Below are 14,223 nucleotides of genomic sequence, written 5' to 3' on the forward strand. Positions count from 1 at the left end.
AATGGATGACCCAAAATATAACAAGGATGATGGTGTTTTTGAAAATTTTAATTTAATTATTAATCAGGTAAGAATATATATATATATATATATTTTGATAATTATAAAATAATTTGATATATGAATTAAACATGTAAATGAAAATAAAAACATGTAAAATATAAAAATTTAATTTCATAAATAAAATAAAATCAAAATAAATATAACATTTTTTATTAAATTGAAAAAACTTAATTAAATTTTACTTCCACAAATAAATAAATAAATATATATATATATATTTATTTGTGGAAGTAAAATTTAATTAAGTTTTTTCAATTTAATAAAAAATGTTATATTTATTTTGATTTTATTTTATTTATGAAATTAAAATTTTATATTTTACATGTTTTTATTTTCATATACATGTTTAATTCATATATCAAATTATTTTATAATTATCAATAATAATAGTTTAAAATAAAATTATAATTTAATTAATTTTTAATTTAAGTAATGTGTTTTTTTTCCAAATATTTTTTAAAATGTGTATATATTTAATTCATATATCATTTCTTTTTATAATTAATAATAATAATAATAATTTAAAATAAAATTATAATTTAGTTATTTTGTATGATTTATTTAATTTTAACAATATGAGATGTATGTTTTGGAGTTTTTTATGAATTGATATTTAACCATTTAATTTATACAATTATACTAATTAAAACTAAACAAATATAATTATATTTATTAAAACTAAACAATAAAAAGTTTAGAGGAAAAATTAAACTTATAATCTGCAAATATTCAATTAAGAAATTCTTATAATCACACTCTACTTTAGCTAAAAATATTTCCGTAACTTTTGCATTATCTTTTATCGCTAACAAATGTCTTAAATGGAGTTTTCCTATTCGGCTCTTCCCTTGTTTATCATCTGGCTACTGTTATTCCAAGGATTATTCCATGTTTCAGTTTTCACCAATGAATGGGGAAGGAGAGAAGTCACTCACCCTAATCAAGAGGGGTGAGGAAGAGGAAGAGGGCATGTGGGGTGGGACGATATCCTCCAAAGAACCCAATGTCTAATCCTTACACTACATGAATAGATTAATTGCCATCCCATTGCTTGTTGGAAATGTTCCTTGTGCCTCTCCATCTCCCTCATAAAAAAGAGTTTGACAAAAAGTTCCCATGGCATAAAAATGTGTTCCATGACTTGTGCCTAACTCAATCTACCTGTTCTTAAATGGAATGTTCCTACTTGGCTCTTCCCTTGTTTATCATCCAACCACCATTATTTGAAGCATTATTCCATGTTTTGTTTTTCACCAATGAAGAGTTTACTGGTTGAATTTTTTTTGCTCTGCTATTTTGTTCAAGGTTGTTAAATGTAGCAATCATTTCACCCTGAGTTTTTCTAGTTTTCTTTGTTACTACATGGAGTGTGCCCTAGGTTTGCAAAGAATGGAAAAGATGTAATAATAAATGGGTTTTAAATATATAAAGGTTATATTCTCTCCATTGACATTGGATATTTGATGTAAGATGTTATTTTGATCGACGAGAGAAAACCTTGATACTAGGTTGTGTAGAGATTTGAAGATAATTTGTTTAGGTTCTAGATGCAAAGATTAACTCTATGGATTAACTACAGACAAACTCAACAACTTTCCACCCATTTCTTCACATTGTTAGAGTTTTTTAATTCAATGTTTTCTATCAAAAGTTATACTTGTTTGATCCATATTGAAGTGACCCAACAAAATAAACATCATCTTCTAATAATTATTTCAAGTTTTCAATCCCAACCACCTCTATAGACAACTAATTGGTCAGCAAGGTTGTCCTCCTACTCAATGTATAAACAATTATATTGGACTTTCTACTTCGATGCTTAAATACTGAAAATAAATACCTCTGTAACAAGTTCACCCACTTCACGTTCTTTTGTTCAATCTTTGATGATGAATATAACACTCTTTGGACAAGAGATAATGTTTCCACTTGTTCCATTCTTCAATGATCACATAAAACTCTTGCTCTTATGTGAAATACTTCCTTTTGGCCTCATTCAAATTTTCATTAAAAATTACTATTGGGTTTCCTTCTTGACTCAACTTTGGCCCCATCATTGTTACACTTGCATCACAATCCACTTGGAACACTTCATCAAAGTTTGATAAAGTTAATATAAATTTTCAGTGACTTTCCCTTTTATGAGCTCAAAACTATGATTTGGTGTTATCCATTGTGAGCTTCCCTTCCTCGTATATTTGGCGAGTGGTACATAAAACCCACTCAATTTATAATGAGTTTTCTTAAAAATATTTTCTAAACCATGGAAAATTATTAGCTCAAATGTATTCGTTGTGTTCACCTTTCAACAACTCCTTGGACCTTTTCAAGATTTTTCTTCAACCCTTCTTGATATATAACAAAGCCCAAGTAGAATATCTTCTTGTGCATGGACAAACACTTTTTGATATTTATCAGTAGCTTCTCCTTTTGTCACTACTCCAACACTTGTCTCACATGCACCAAATGCTCTTCTTTGGTCTTTTTGAAAATTATTATATTGTCCAAAGGCAATGTCACATATCCACCTAAGAATGGTGTAAGTACCTAATTGATCAACCTCATGAATGTGTTGGGTCAAATTTTCAATCCAAATGGTATAACCAACAAATCATACAACCCTTTTAAGTTAGTGTTGAAGAAATGCTTGGCTCCACTCAAACACTCCCTTAAGTCATGCATTCTTAGCAATGTAAATCTCAAACCCTTTCCAACGCACCTTGGACTTGTTTATTTATCTCTTCACTCACTATAATTGTCAATCCATAGGGTTCCTTAATCAATAAACTTGGATCATAAATCAAATATGGTTAATGTTATAAAATCTTCATTAATGGAAAATTAATTGGGAAATCAATTAAAACAATCTCCTCATATTCATGTAGTAGCCCCTTAACTTCATATAAATGGTATATAATGCTTCAATTCATATTATTTTTCCTTTTGGAAGAATTTTATAGCATCTTTTTTACTACTTTGCTTCCTTCTATAAATCCTTCACTAAGACCAACATAACTATGTTGCTTCTATTTTCCCCTTCTTCTTGTTTAATTGGCAATGATGCATCACTGCTATTTACTCATGAAGTTTGTATGATTTTTTCACCTTGTCCTGAGGATGAACCACTGATGGGTCCAACCCTTTATACCTTCGGGTTAATGATAAACTGTTGATTGAATTTTATTAAAGCGGTGGTTGGTTGACTTTAATGATATTGTACTATCGTTTAATTGTGACGAGGACATGTGTCCTGGCCTTGGGCCTCGTTCCTTCCCACTCTTACTATCCTCCAAAACCCTGAACTGTTCATTCCATTTGTTGTTTCACTATGCTTCTTGTGAGGTCTATGGTTTCGCGAAATGAGGGTTTGCTCTATTGGTTTTATGGGTGTTTCGTTCCATTGTGCCTGGCTTGCAACTCTGCGAGGGTTTCCACCTGCGTATGATGTCTATGCTCCCTGTTTCGTGCTTGGTTTTGAGGCCTAGGTCTAGAACCCTTGGTCTCGGTCTCTGTTATCAGTTTTGCTCGGTTCTGGTTATGTTTACAGTTGCAGGCTTTGGTTATGTACAACTGTCCTCAATGCACTTGCTTCGCAGTCTGATTGTTTGCTTGGTTTTGACACCGGTTGTGGTTGTGGAGTGGCTCGGCTTTCGGATCTCACTCGACGATCATCCAAAAGGTAAGTCCTCTCTCCATGCTGGTCTTATTCGCTTTGTTTTTCCTCCGTTGCTGACAATCTTTGCTCCTTGTGGGCAACGAGCACCTTTGCGACTATAACCTTAATTCCGTGGCTTCTCTTCTGGTTTGCACAAGCTTGTCCCTCCCTCGGTGAGTTTCTTATAACCCTTTCCTCTATTTCTTGTTATGTTTGGTAACTGTGGTTCCAATCTTCGGTCCTTATGACCTGCTTGTTGGCCAATGCAGGTGAGCGATGGGCTTCGTTCGTCGTCCTCTTGCCTTATCTCCTACGTCTGAACTAAGTAGGGTCACTCCTTGGTGTTTTTCTTGTTTGACTATTTGAGGGTTTTGCTGTATGGTTTTATGGGTCTTTAGTTGAGATTTGGCTTCGACCTTGCTGTACACTGGCCTCACTGTACCTGTAGCTTTACTGTATACTTTTTTATGGCTTTGCTATTGTAACCATGGTTGTATTAATATGGTCCTGTGATGACCCCATAGTGGTTTATAGTTTGTCAACTCTGTTTTATTTGCTGGTCTTTGAACAATGAACTGTTGATGCTCGGCTTTGACAAATATATATATTTATATAGTAGTTTCATTTGTTAAAAGTTTGGAAATGAAAATGGTAATGCACTCGTTTATATAACTGTAGCTTGTTTTCTTGGTATTCTGCCAACTGTGGATCTCTTGTTTCTCCCGTAGGATTGATCTGTTACACTGCTGACTTGTTTGGCTGCTCTCCTCGCTTTGGTGCTTACTGTTCACTGTCTGTCATCATTGTGCTTATAGAAAAGAAAAATGAATAAAAATGTATTTCGTAGAAAAGATGCTAAAGTTGTAATATGAATGGATTCAAATGTGTTTGTTCTTCAAAATGCTTCTATGCATTTTCTTCATTCCGTTCTATGATGGTCAAAAAGATTACAATAGTTGTTTCCTCTTTTAGTTTTATAGAGAACACTGGACTGTTAGAAAACTGCCAGTAGTTATATTAAGTGGTTAAATTAAGTGGTTTCTGAATAATTGTATTTTCTTGTTTTGTAAACTAAAAGAAAATTTTAAATAAAACTAAAAAGTAAAAAGAATACGTAAGAAAAACACTAATAGTGGCTGAGACAGCCATTCCTAGAAATGTAAATGAAAATTAAAACTAACGAAACTCAAACTGTTAGAAAAGACAAATTCCCAGCCATGACCTCCCTGAGCCGGATGCTCCTGCATCAGGCTCCCAGGGTAGGTGAAAATTCATGGCTCTGGTCCATAAGCTCCTCGATATAATACCCTGCACGTTGTATCTGCATCAAGCCATGAACTGTTCTTAATAGGGCGATTCTTCTACTTGATGAGGTACAGTAGGTACTCCTTTCTCCGAGTCCGCCTGGCCACCTGTGTATTGAGGATTCCTTTGATTTCAAGTGGCTGAGTTGAAGGCATTTGTCTCATCCACGAACTACTCCTTTCCTAGGTGTCCCACTTTGGCTGTGCCGAACTGTCCTCTTCCGGACTGGTAGTGTATGGGAATAAATCTGCCACATTAAAGATGAGTGATATTGCTATACCTGGAGGCAATTATAGCTCATAGGCATTTGCAGAAAATTTACGTAGAATTTTACAAGGTCCAATTTTTTTGAATTTCAGTTTATTGTATTCGCCCTTAGGGAATCTTTCCTTGTGCAGATGCGCTAGAACCTGATCCCCTACATTAAAATGTACCTCCCATCATTTCAAATCTGCTTTCTATTTGTACCTTTGATTGCTATCCTGTAATTTTGTCTTCACCTGCTCATGTAGGTCGTTAATTGCTCTTGCAAAGTCTTCCCCGTCAACACTTCTTCTTTCTAACTATCCCAAATCTCGTAACTCATGCACTCCTCGGGGATGCATTCCATACAAGATCTGAAAAGGACTACTTCCTGTGCTTCGATTCGGTGAATCGTTGTAAGCAAATTCCGCTTGAGCAAGTACACGATCCCACATTCGTGAATTTTCTCCAACTAGACTCTGCAACAGGTTTCCTAAGCTTCTGTTTACTACCTCCGTCTACCCATAAATCTGTGGGTGATAAGCGGAGCTGAAATTTAGCTTCGTGTCCAGCTTTTTCCACAAGGTGTGCCAGAAATGCCCTCTGAATTTCACGTCCCTGTCTGAAATAATGGACTTGGGTAAGTCGTGCAGTCTAATGACTTCCGTGAAAAACAAGTGTGCTACATGGGTAGCATCACTGGTTTTTCTGCAAGGGATAAAGTGTGCCATCTTCGAAAATCGGTCCACCACCACCATGATGGAATCAAAACCCCGCTGTGTTTTGGGCAGACCCAGGACAAAGTCCAGACTGACTAAATCCCATGGTCTGTTTGGAATAGGCAAGGGTGTATACAACCCCGTGTTCTGACTGTGCCCTTTCGCCAACTGACATATCTTACACCTGGTCACATACCACTGCATGTCTCTTCACATCTTCAGCTAGTAATAGAAATGACTGAGCTGATCCAAGGTCTTATCAATGCCAAAATGTCCAGCTAGACCTCCACTATGTTTTTCCCAAATGATGTTCTCCCTCATCGAACATTCTGGGACACACAGTTGTCCTCCCTTGAATAACAACTCCTCCTGCAAGTTATAGTCCAACCATGGACTATTGTTCCTCAACAAAGGATTCTGGTAGGCTTCATAAGCCTCCTTGAAATCTGCATCTGTTTGATACAAGTCCTTCAAGTGTTCAAATCCCAACACTTGTATCGTGCTCTCCTGCAAGAGTAGAACTCTTCTACTTAGTGCATCTACTACCTTGTTCGCTTGACCACTGATATGCTTCAATACGAATGTAAAACTCTGTAAGTACTCCACCCATTTTGCATGCTTGTGATTCAAATTATGTTGTTGCATAACATACTGTAATGCAGAATTATCAGAAAACAAGACAAACTCATCACCCAACAGATAATTCCTCCAATGCTTCAAGGCTTGGACAACGACATAAAATTCCTTGTCATAAGACATATATTTTTGCCTGCTTTCATTCAATTTTTCACTGAAATAGGCTACTGGTTTGTCTTCCTAGTTGAGTATGGCTCTAATGGCTGTACCACTGGCATCACAACGAACTTGAAAAAGTTTGTTGAAATCAGGCAGCCTCAAAATTGGCCTCTCAATGATCTTTTTCTTCAATATCTAGAAGCTCTTCTCTGTAGCTTCAGTCCACTAAAAAGGTTGACATGCCTTTTTGATTGTATCCAACATAGGTGCGTAGATTCCACTAAAATTCTTTATAAACTTGCGATAGAAACTTGCCAACCCATGAAAACTTCGAACTTCGAACAAACTCTTAGGGGATGGCCAGCTAAGTATAGCTGCAACTTTTTCTGGGTCCATTTTCAGCTCATTTTCTGCAATCACGAAACCCAAATAGACTAACTCCTTCTAAAAGAAAGTACATTTTTTTCAGATTTATCAGCAACTTGTTTTGCTGCAACTTCTCTAGAACATATCGAACATGTCGAAAATGTTCTTCCTTGGTCTTGCTAAAAATCAGTATATCGTCAAGATACACAATCACAAATTTCCCAATGAACTCCTTCAACATCTCATTCATCAGGCGCATGAAAGTACTAGGGGCATTACTCAACCCAAATGGCATCACCAGCCATTCATACAGCCCTTCATTAGTCTTGAAAGTTGTTTTCCATTCGTCCCCTTCTCTGATTCTAATCTGGTGGTATCCACTCTTCAGATCTATCTTCAAAAAATATGCTGCCCCACTCAAGCAGTCCATCATGTCATCCATTCGTGGCAATGGAAACCTGTATCTGATCGTAATTTTGTTTATTTCTCGTGAATCTGTACACATCTGCCACTCGCCTCCTTTCTTGGGAGCTAAAACTGTCGGAATTGCACAGGGACTTAAACTTTCCTATATCAAGCCTTTGTCCAACAATTCCTGTACCTGCTTCCTGATCTCTTCGTTGTCCTTGGGACTCATCTGGTAAGCAGCTTTATTTGGTAAACTAGCTCCAGGGATGAAATCTATGTGATGACTGATACTCTGCTTTGGTGGTAATTTATCCGGTAAATCATCCACCACAATGTCGCTGAATTCCTGCAACATTTCCTGGATTTCTTCAGGTAAGTCAAAAATTTCAGTGTGCAACAGCACTGCTCTCGGTCTCCTTACAACAACATACTTTACCTCATCATCTTCAATCTATTTTAGAAATTCTTTTCCACCCACCAGTAGTACTTTTGTCCCACTAGTTTCTGTTGTTTCTTCTTCCTTGATGGGTACTAGCGTATGCTTAATCCCATCCTTGACAAACTTGTAACAATTTGTTTTTCCATCATGAACAACTTTTCAGTCATACTGCCATGGTCTACCTAGCAGAATATGACACACATCCATGGGCATGATGTCACAAATCACTTTGTCCCTAAACTTGCCAATATGGAACTCCACTTCACACTGCTCATCAACTAGCAGTTGGTGACCCTTCTGTAACCACAACACCTTATAGGGAGTTGGGTGCTTCAACCTTTTCAAACCCAATTTCTCCACCATCTCTATTGCAACCAGATTATCAGTGCTTCCACTGTCTATAATCAGTTTGCAGCATTTTCCATGTGACTTGCACACATTCCGAAATAATTCCTTTCTTTGGGTTTGTTCAGCTATTTCCTTTGCCGGTTTCAGTAGTACCTTGGTCAAGACTAAGGCATCTCCTGTTTCCGGTACATTATCTACCACTTGAGGCGGTGCCTCTGCTTCCTGTGTCTGAGCAACATATGCTCCTCTTTGACCAGCCTGTTCTCCTTCAGGACACTCAAAGGACCTATGCCCCCACTTGTGGCACTTGTAACACTGGTAGGCAACTCCTCTGCCCCTACCATTTCCCCTTCCTCTCTGGTATGGCCTTCCTCCCCTAGTGCTACCTTCCTTTTCTGTTGTCCTTGAGGTCTTTGAACTACTACCCTCTTCACTGTTGTTGGTAGTTCTTCCTCTGCCAAAGGATTGTCCTTTCCCTTTGCCAGTTCCTCATCCTCTCTTGCATTCTGCTTTCTTGCAATCTTTTCTTCTACCTTTAAGGCACTCTGGTATGCTTCCTCTATGGTTTTTGGAGAAAGAATACTTATCTCGTCCAATATATCCAGCCTTAGGCCATTCACAAACCTTGTTGTCTTTTCCAGGGTGTCTTCAATATAACCAGCTCTCAAATTCACCCAATAGAATTCTTCAGTATATTCTTTCACCGTCATTCCTCTCTGCTTCAAATTATGCACCTGCCGATACAGAGAAATCTGGTAATCTTTGGGCAAAAAATTATCCTTCATCTTGGCAACCATTCTGGTCCACTTTTTAATGGGTAACTTATTCAATCTTCTCCTCTCTGCTTGGACACTATCCCACCATAAGGACGCGTGTCGTTTCAACTTGTTGGTAGTGAATTTAACTCTCCTATCTTCGCTGAACTCCTCACATTCAAAATATTTGTCTAACTCACTAATCTAGTCCAACAACACTTCTGTGGACAAACTGCCATCATAGTTCAGAATTTCAAGCTTTGGCTTACTGCTAGCTAACAAAACTAACCTTAACAATTTGATTTCAGGTCCTTCTTCATCTGATCCATCTGCCATAACTATAGCTTCTTCTTCACTGTCGTCCCCTACTTCTAGATCCCTTCTCCTTCCTACTTCTACTGCCACTAAACAGGCATTTAGGATGCTAATCTCTTCCCTAAGTCCTTCATCTACTACTCTTCGAATAGCTCTGCCATGACCTCTTCTTCTAGCTTCCATTTTATAAAAAAAAACAATTAACTGTACCTGCTCTGATACCAAAATTTGATGGGTCCAGGCCTTTATACCTTCGGGTTAATGATAAACTGTTGATTGAATTTTATTAAAGCAGTGGTTGGTTGACTTTAATGATATTGTATTGTTGCTTAATTGTGACGAGGACATGTGTCCTAGCCTTGGGCCTCATTCCTTCCCGCTCTTACTATCCTCCGAAACCCTGAACTGTTCATTCCATTTGCTGTTTCACTATGCTGCTTGTGAGGTCTGCGGTTTCATGAAATGAGGGTTTGCTCTGTTGGTTTTACAGGTGTTTCATTCCACTGTGCCTGGCTTGCAACTCTGCGAGGGTTTCCACCTGCGTATGATGTTGATGCTCCCTGTTCCATGCTTGGTTCTGAGGCCTGGGTCTAGAACCCTTGGTCTCGGTCTCTGTTATCAGTTTCACTTGGCTCTGGTTATGTTTACAGTTGCAGGCTTTGGTTATGTACAGTTTTCCTCAATGCACTTGCTTTGCAGTCTGATTGTTTGCTTGGTTTTGACACAGGTTGCGGTTGTGGAGTGGCTCGGCTTTCGGCTCTCACTCGGCGGTCATCCAAAAGGTAAGTCCTCTCTCCATGCTAGTCTTATCTGCTTCGTTTTTCCTCCATCGCTGACAATCTTTGCTCCTTGTGGGCAGCGAGCACCTCTGCGACTGTAACCTTAATTCCGTGGCTTCTCTTCTGGTTTGCATGGGCTCGGCTCTCCCTCAGTGAGTTTCTTATAACCCTTTCCTCTGTTTCTAGTTGTGTTTGGTAACTGTTGTTCCATTCTTTGGTCCTTATGACCTGTGTGTTGGCCAATGCAAGTGAGCGACGGGCTTTGTTTGTCGTCCTCTCACCTTATCTCCTACGCCTGAACTGGGTAGGGTCACTCCTTGGTGTTTTTCTTGTTTGACTATTTGAGGGTTTTTCTGTAGGGTTTTATGGGTCTTTAGTTGAGATTTGGCTTTGGCCTTGTTGTACACTGGCCCCACTATACCTGTAGCTTTACTATATACCTTTTTTATGGCTCTGCTATTGTAACCATGGTTGTATTAATACAGTCCTGTGATGACCTCGCGGTGGTTTATAGTTTTGTCAACTCTGTTTTATTTGTTGGTCTCTGAACAGTGAACTGTGGATGCTTGGATTTGACAAATATATATATTTATATAGTAGTTTTGTTTGTTAAAAATTTGCAAAGGAAAATGGTAATGCGTTCGTTTCTATACCTGTAGCTTGTTTTCTTGGTATTCTTTCGACTGTGGCTCTCTTGTTTCTCTCGTAGGCTTTCTCTATTATGCTGCTGACTTGTTTGGCTGCTCTCCTCGCTTCGGTGCTTACTGTTCACTGTCTGTCATCATTGTGCTTATAGAAAAGAAAAATGAATGTAATTGTATTTCGTAGAAAAGATGCTAAAGCTGTAATATGAATGGATTCAGATGTTTTTGTTCTTCAGAATGCTTCTGTGCATTTTCTTCATTCCATTCTATGATGGTCAAAAACATTACAATAGTCGTTTCCTCTTTTATTTTTGTAGAGAACACTGGATAGTTAGCAAACTACCAGTAGTTACATTAAGTGGTTTCTGAATAACTGTCTTTTCTTGTTTTGTAAACTAAAAGAAAATTTTAAATAAAACTAAAAAGTAAAAAAGAATACGTAAGCAAAACACTAATAGTGGCTGAGAAAACCATTCCTATAAATGTAAATGAAAATTAAAACTAACGAAACTCAAACTGTTAGAAAAGATAAATTCCCAGCCATGACCTCCCTGAGCTGGATGCTCCTGCATCAACCACATTAGTTGGTTTGAAACATCGACCAAATCCTAATGATGTGATTAATCCGAAAGACATTTATCTACAATATGGATCACAAAAGTCTCAGATCTAACTTGAATTTATTATGATCTTTCACAAATTGGTAAGTGTTATTCCTACCATTAATTATTATTTTTTGCCAATATTTCCATGATCTTTCCCACGAGGTAGGTAAGTATACATTGGTATCATTGTACATTGAATTTCATCATGGTACTCTGTTACATGATAAGTTAACTTGCATTATTCTATCACATTTATTTGATGACCTTTTATAACCATGACACTTTGTATGAATTAAGTTGCAACATGCATTTCAAATTAAGCTTTTGTGCCATTTTTGTGGACACCAAATTCTCTATGCTTCTTTCATATATGATCATCATGCAACACTTTCCTATAGAATTACATTTATTTTGAATTGTTTTCTCTTAGTGAAGGTCCTTACCTTTTCTTCTCAATTTTCATCAATTCTCTATTGATCATTAATATCTCTTCATGTTTAGGATCTACTGCAACTATATATTATCCTTTTAATATATATTCAGCTTCTATTGCAACTATATCTTCATCAACATTCATATATGGGATGACCATATTGTCCACATTTAAAACATGTACTTATGAAATCTCTATGACATGCTCTTCTAATATATCTCCTAGCTACTTAGGGCTAATTTCCTTCTTTGGTTCCTTGATGAGAGGTGTCGATCTCTCTTTCTTTATTTCGAATTGTGTGGCACCTTCATAACACCATTGTCCTCTTCCCCACCTTGACCTCTACCCTTGTTTGATTGTTGTTATTTTCTTTCCAAAGTCTCGTATGCTTTAAGGGATAATTAATATGCCTCCTTAACTAAGTGAAATCTCATCAAACTAATTTCATCTTGAATGACCAACCTTATGTCATTAACATATCAAGGGATGTTATCATTATTCTTCTCCATGCTACTGAATCTAATGATTAGTTTGTAAAATTATTCCATGTAGTATTTCACATTCAACTCTTTCTTCCTTAGGTTTTGTAGCCCTATGATCAATCTCAACAAATAATCATTGGTGTGGGTGGGGGGATTCCCCATTAGCTTGGTTATCATCCTATCTCAAAAAATTAATTTTCTACTTTCCTTTCTGGTTCCTGTCAATGTATACGTCTTTCCACTACAATGTAACCTATCCCTTCAATTTTTTATAGGCAAAAATCACCCTTTCAAGGTCTTCCACATGTTTATACTCAGATTCTCCAATCTTAGTGATCCAACTGATTCATTCATCTAGATTTAAACTACCAAAAAATGTAGGGGTTCTAATTTTTTGCTACCTCTCATTTTGTAGTGGTTTAATTTTTTCCCCTCTAGGATGGATTCTTCTTCCCATTGCTTTGTATATATTATGTTTCATTTCCATTTCTCTTCATGCTCATCATCAAAAACATTAATTTTCATTATGTTTACTTCCAAGGCATCGAATTGGGCTTGCATTTCCCTCAAAACCAATAAAATGTTTTCACCACCTACTCCATATGGTCCACATCCACCCCATCCATGTTGAACACCTCTTCTTTATGCCATACAAAAAAAATGGTCTCCTCTCTATAATCCTTTCTTATAAAATTTTCATAATTCATGTAGATCTACCCAATTATTTTTTTCGCTAGTCTTACCTCAACACACAAGATTAAATCCTACTCTCATGCAATTTGATGCCATCAAGAAAACAATTGAAGTAACTTTTCTACAAATTCTAGTGTGGCGTGCCAAGCATAATTAGAACACTTAGTTAAAAAGAAAAAAGAAAACAAAAATTCACAAAGCATATTCACTCACACAACATCAATTAAACTTTACTTTCATTATAATACTCGAGGATGATGTATAAACAGATGACCCAAAAGTATATCCAAGGATAACGGTCATTTGTCATGTATTTTTAATGCTTGTGAAGGCTTTTGGAATTTTAATTTAAGTATCAATAAATTATTGGGGGATGGTAGGGATTTATATTTTTAATAATTAATTGGTGGATGGTATGGTTTTATATTTTCAATTGTACACAAGATAAAAAGGTGAGATTTATCTCAACAATAATTATGCCATTTTCAATTTAATTGAAAAAGGGTCATGTCCACTTGTATTACACCTATGCACTAGTGTAGATGAACTTCAGTTAGTCAATTTTTATAATTACACTTCTTTCTTTACTTTAACTAAAAGTATTTTTTGTATATGAATTGATGTCTAACTATTTAATTTATATAGTTATACTAATTAAATTTAAATAATAAAAAATTTAGAGACAAAATTACCCTTATGCACTAACGGTATATGCACCGCAAATATTCAGTGCTTTCTTTACTTTAGCTAAAACTATTTCCATATATGAATTGATGTGTAGCCATTTAATTTATATAATTATGTTAGATAAAAGTAAACAATGAAAATTTTAGCCATAAACTTATGCCTGTACACTAAGTGCATATAAACTTCAAATATTCAACAAGCGAATTTTTATAATTGCACTCCTTTTTTCCCTAACTTTTGAAATTTGTGTTTAACTAGCCAAGCGATAAATATATTAAATGGAATTTCCACATTTGACTCTTTCTACCCATGTTTGTCATTCAACCACCATAATTCAAAGGGTTATTCCATGTTTTCACCAATAAAGAGTTCATTGGTTGATTTTTTGTTACTTTACTATTTTGTTCAAGGTTCTTCAATGCAAAAATAATTTCTCTATGAGGTTTGCTAGTTTTCTTCATTACATGAGTGTTCCCTAGGTTTCCCAAGAATGGAAAGGAGAAAATAATATTATGTGGTTTTTAAGTATATGAAGGTTAATTCCCTCCA

At 36.3% G+C, this 14,223-nt stretch overlaps 1 pseudogene; it reads left to right on the forward strand.

Moving 5' to 3' along the window:
• Window positions 1–3,422: 3,422 nt before the first annotated feature.
• Window positions 3,423–14,223, forward strand: part of LOC149141500 (uncharacterized) — a 47,836-nt pseudogene continuing 37,035 nt past the window's right edge.

This window comes from Pinus tabuliformis, chromosome X (genome assembly GCF_031772625.1).
Source record: "Pinus tabuliformis cultivar Carrire ecotype Pingquan chromosome X, CPIR1, whole genome shotgun sequence".
Lineage (NCBI taxonomy): Eukaryota > Viridiplantae > Streptophyta > Pinopsida > Pinales > Pinaceae > Pinus > Pinus tabuliformis.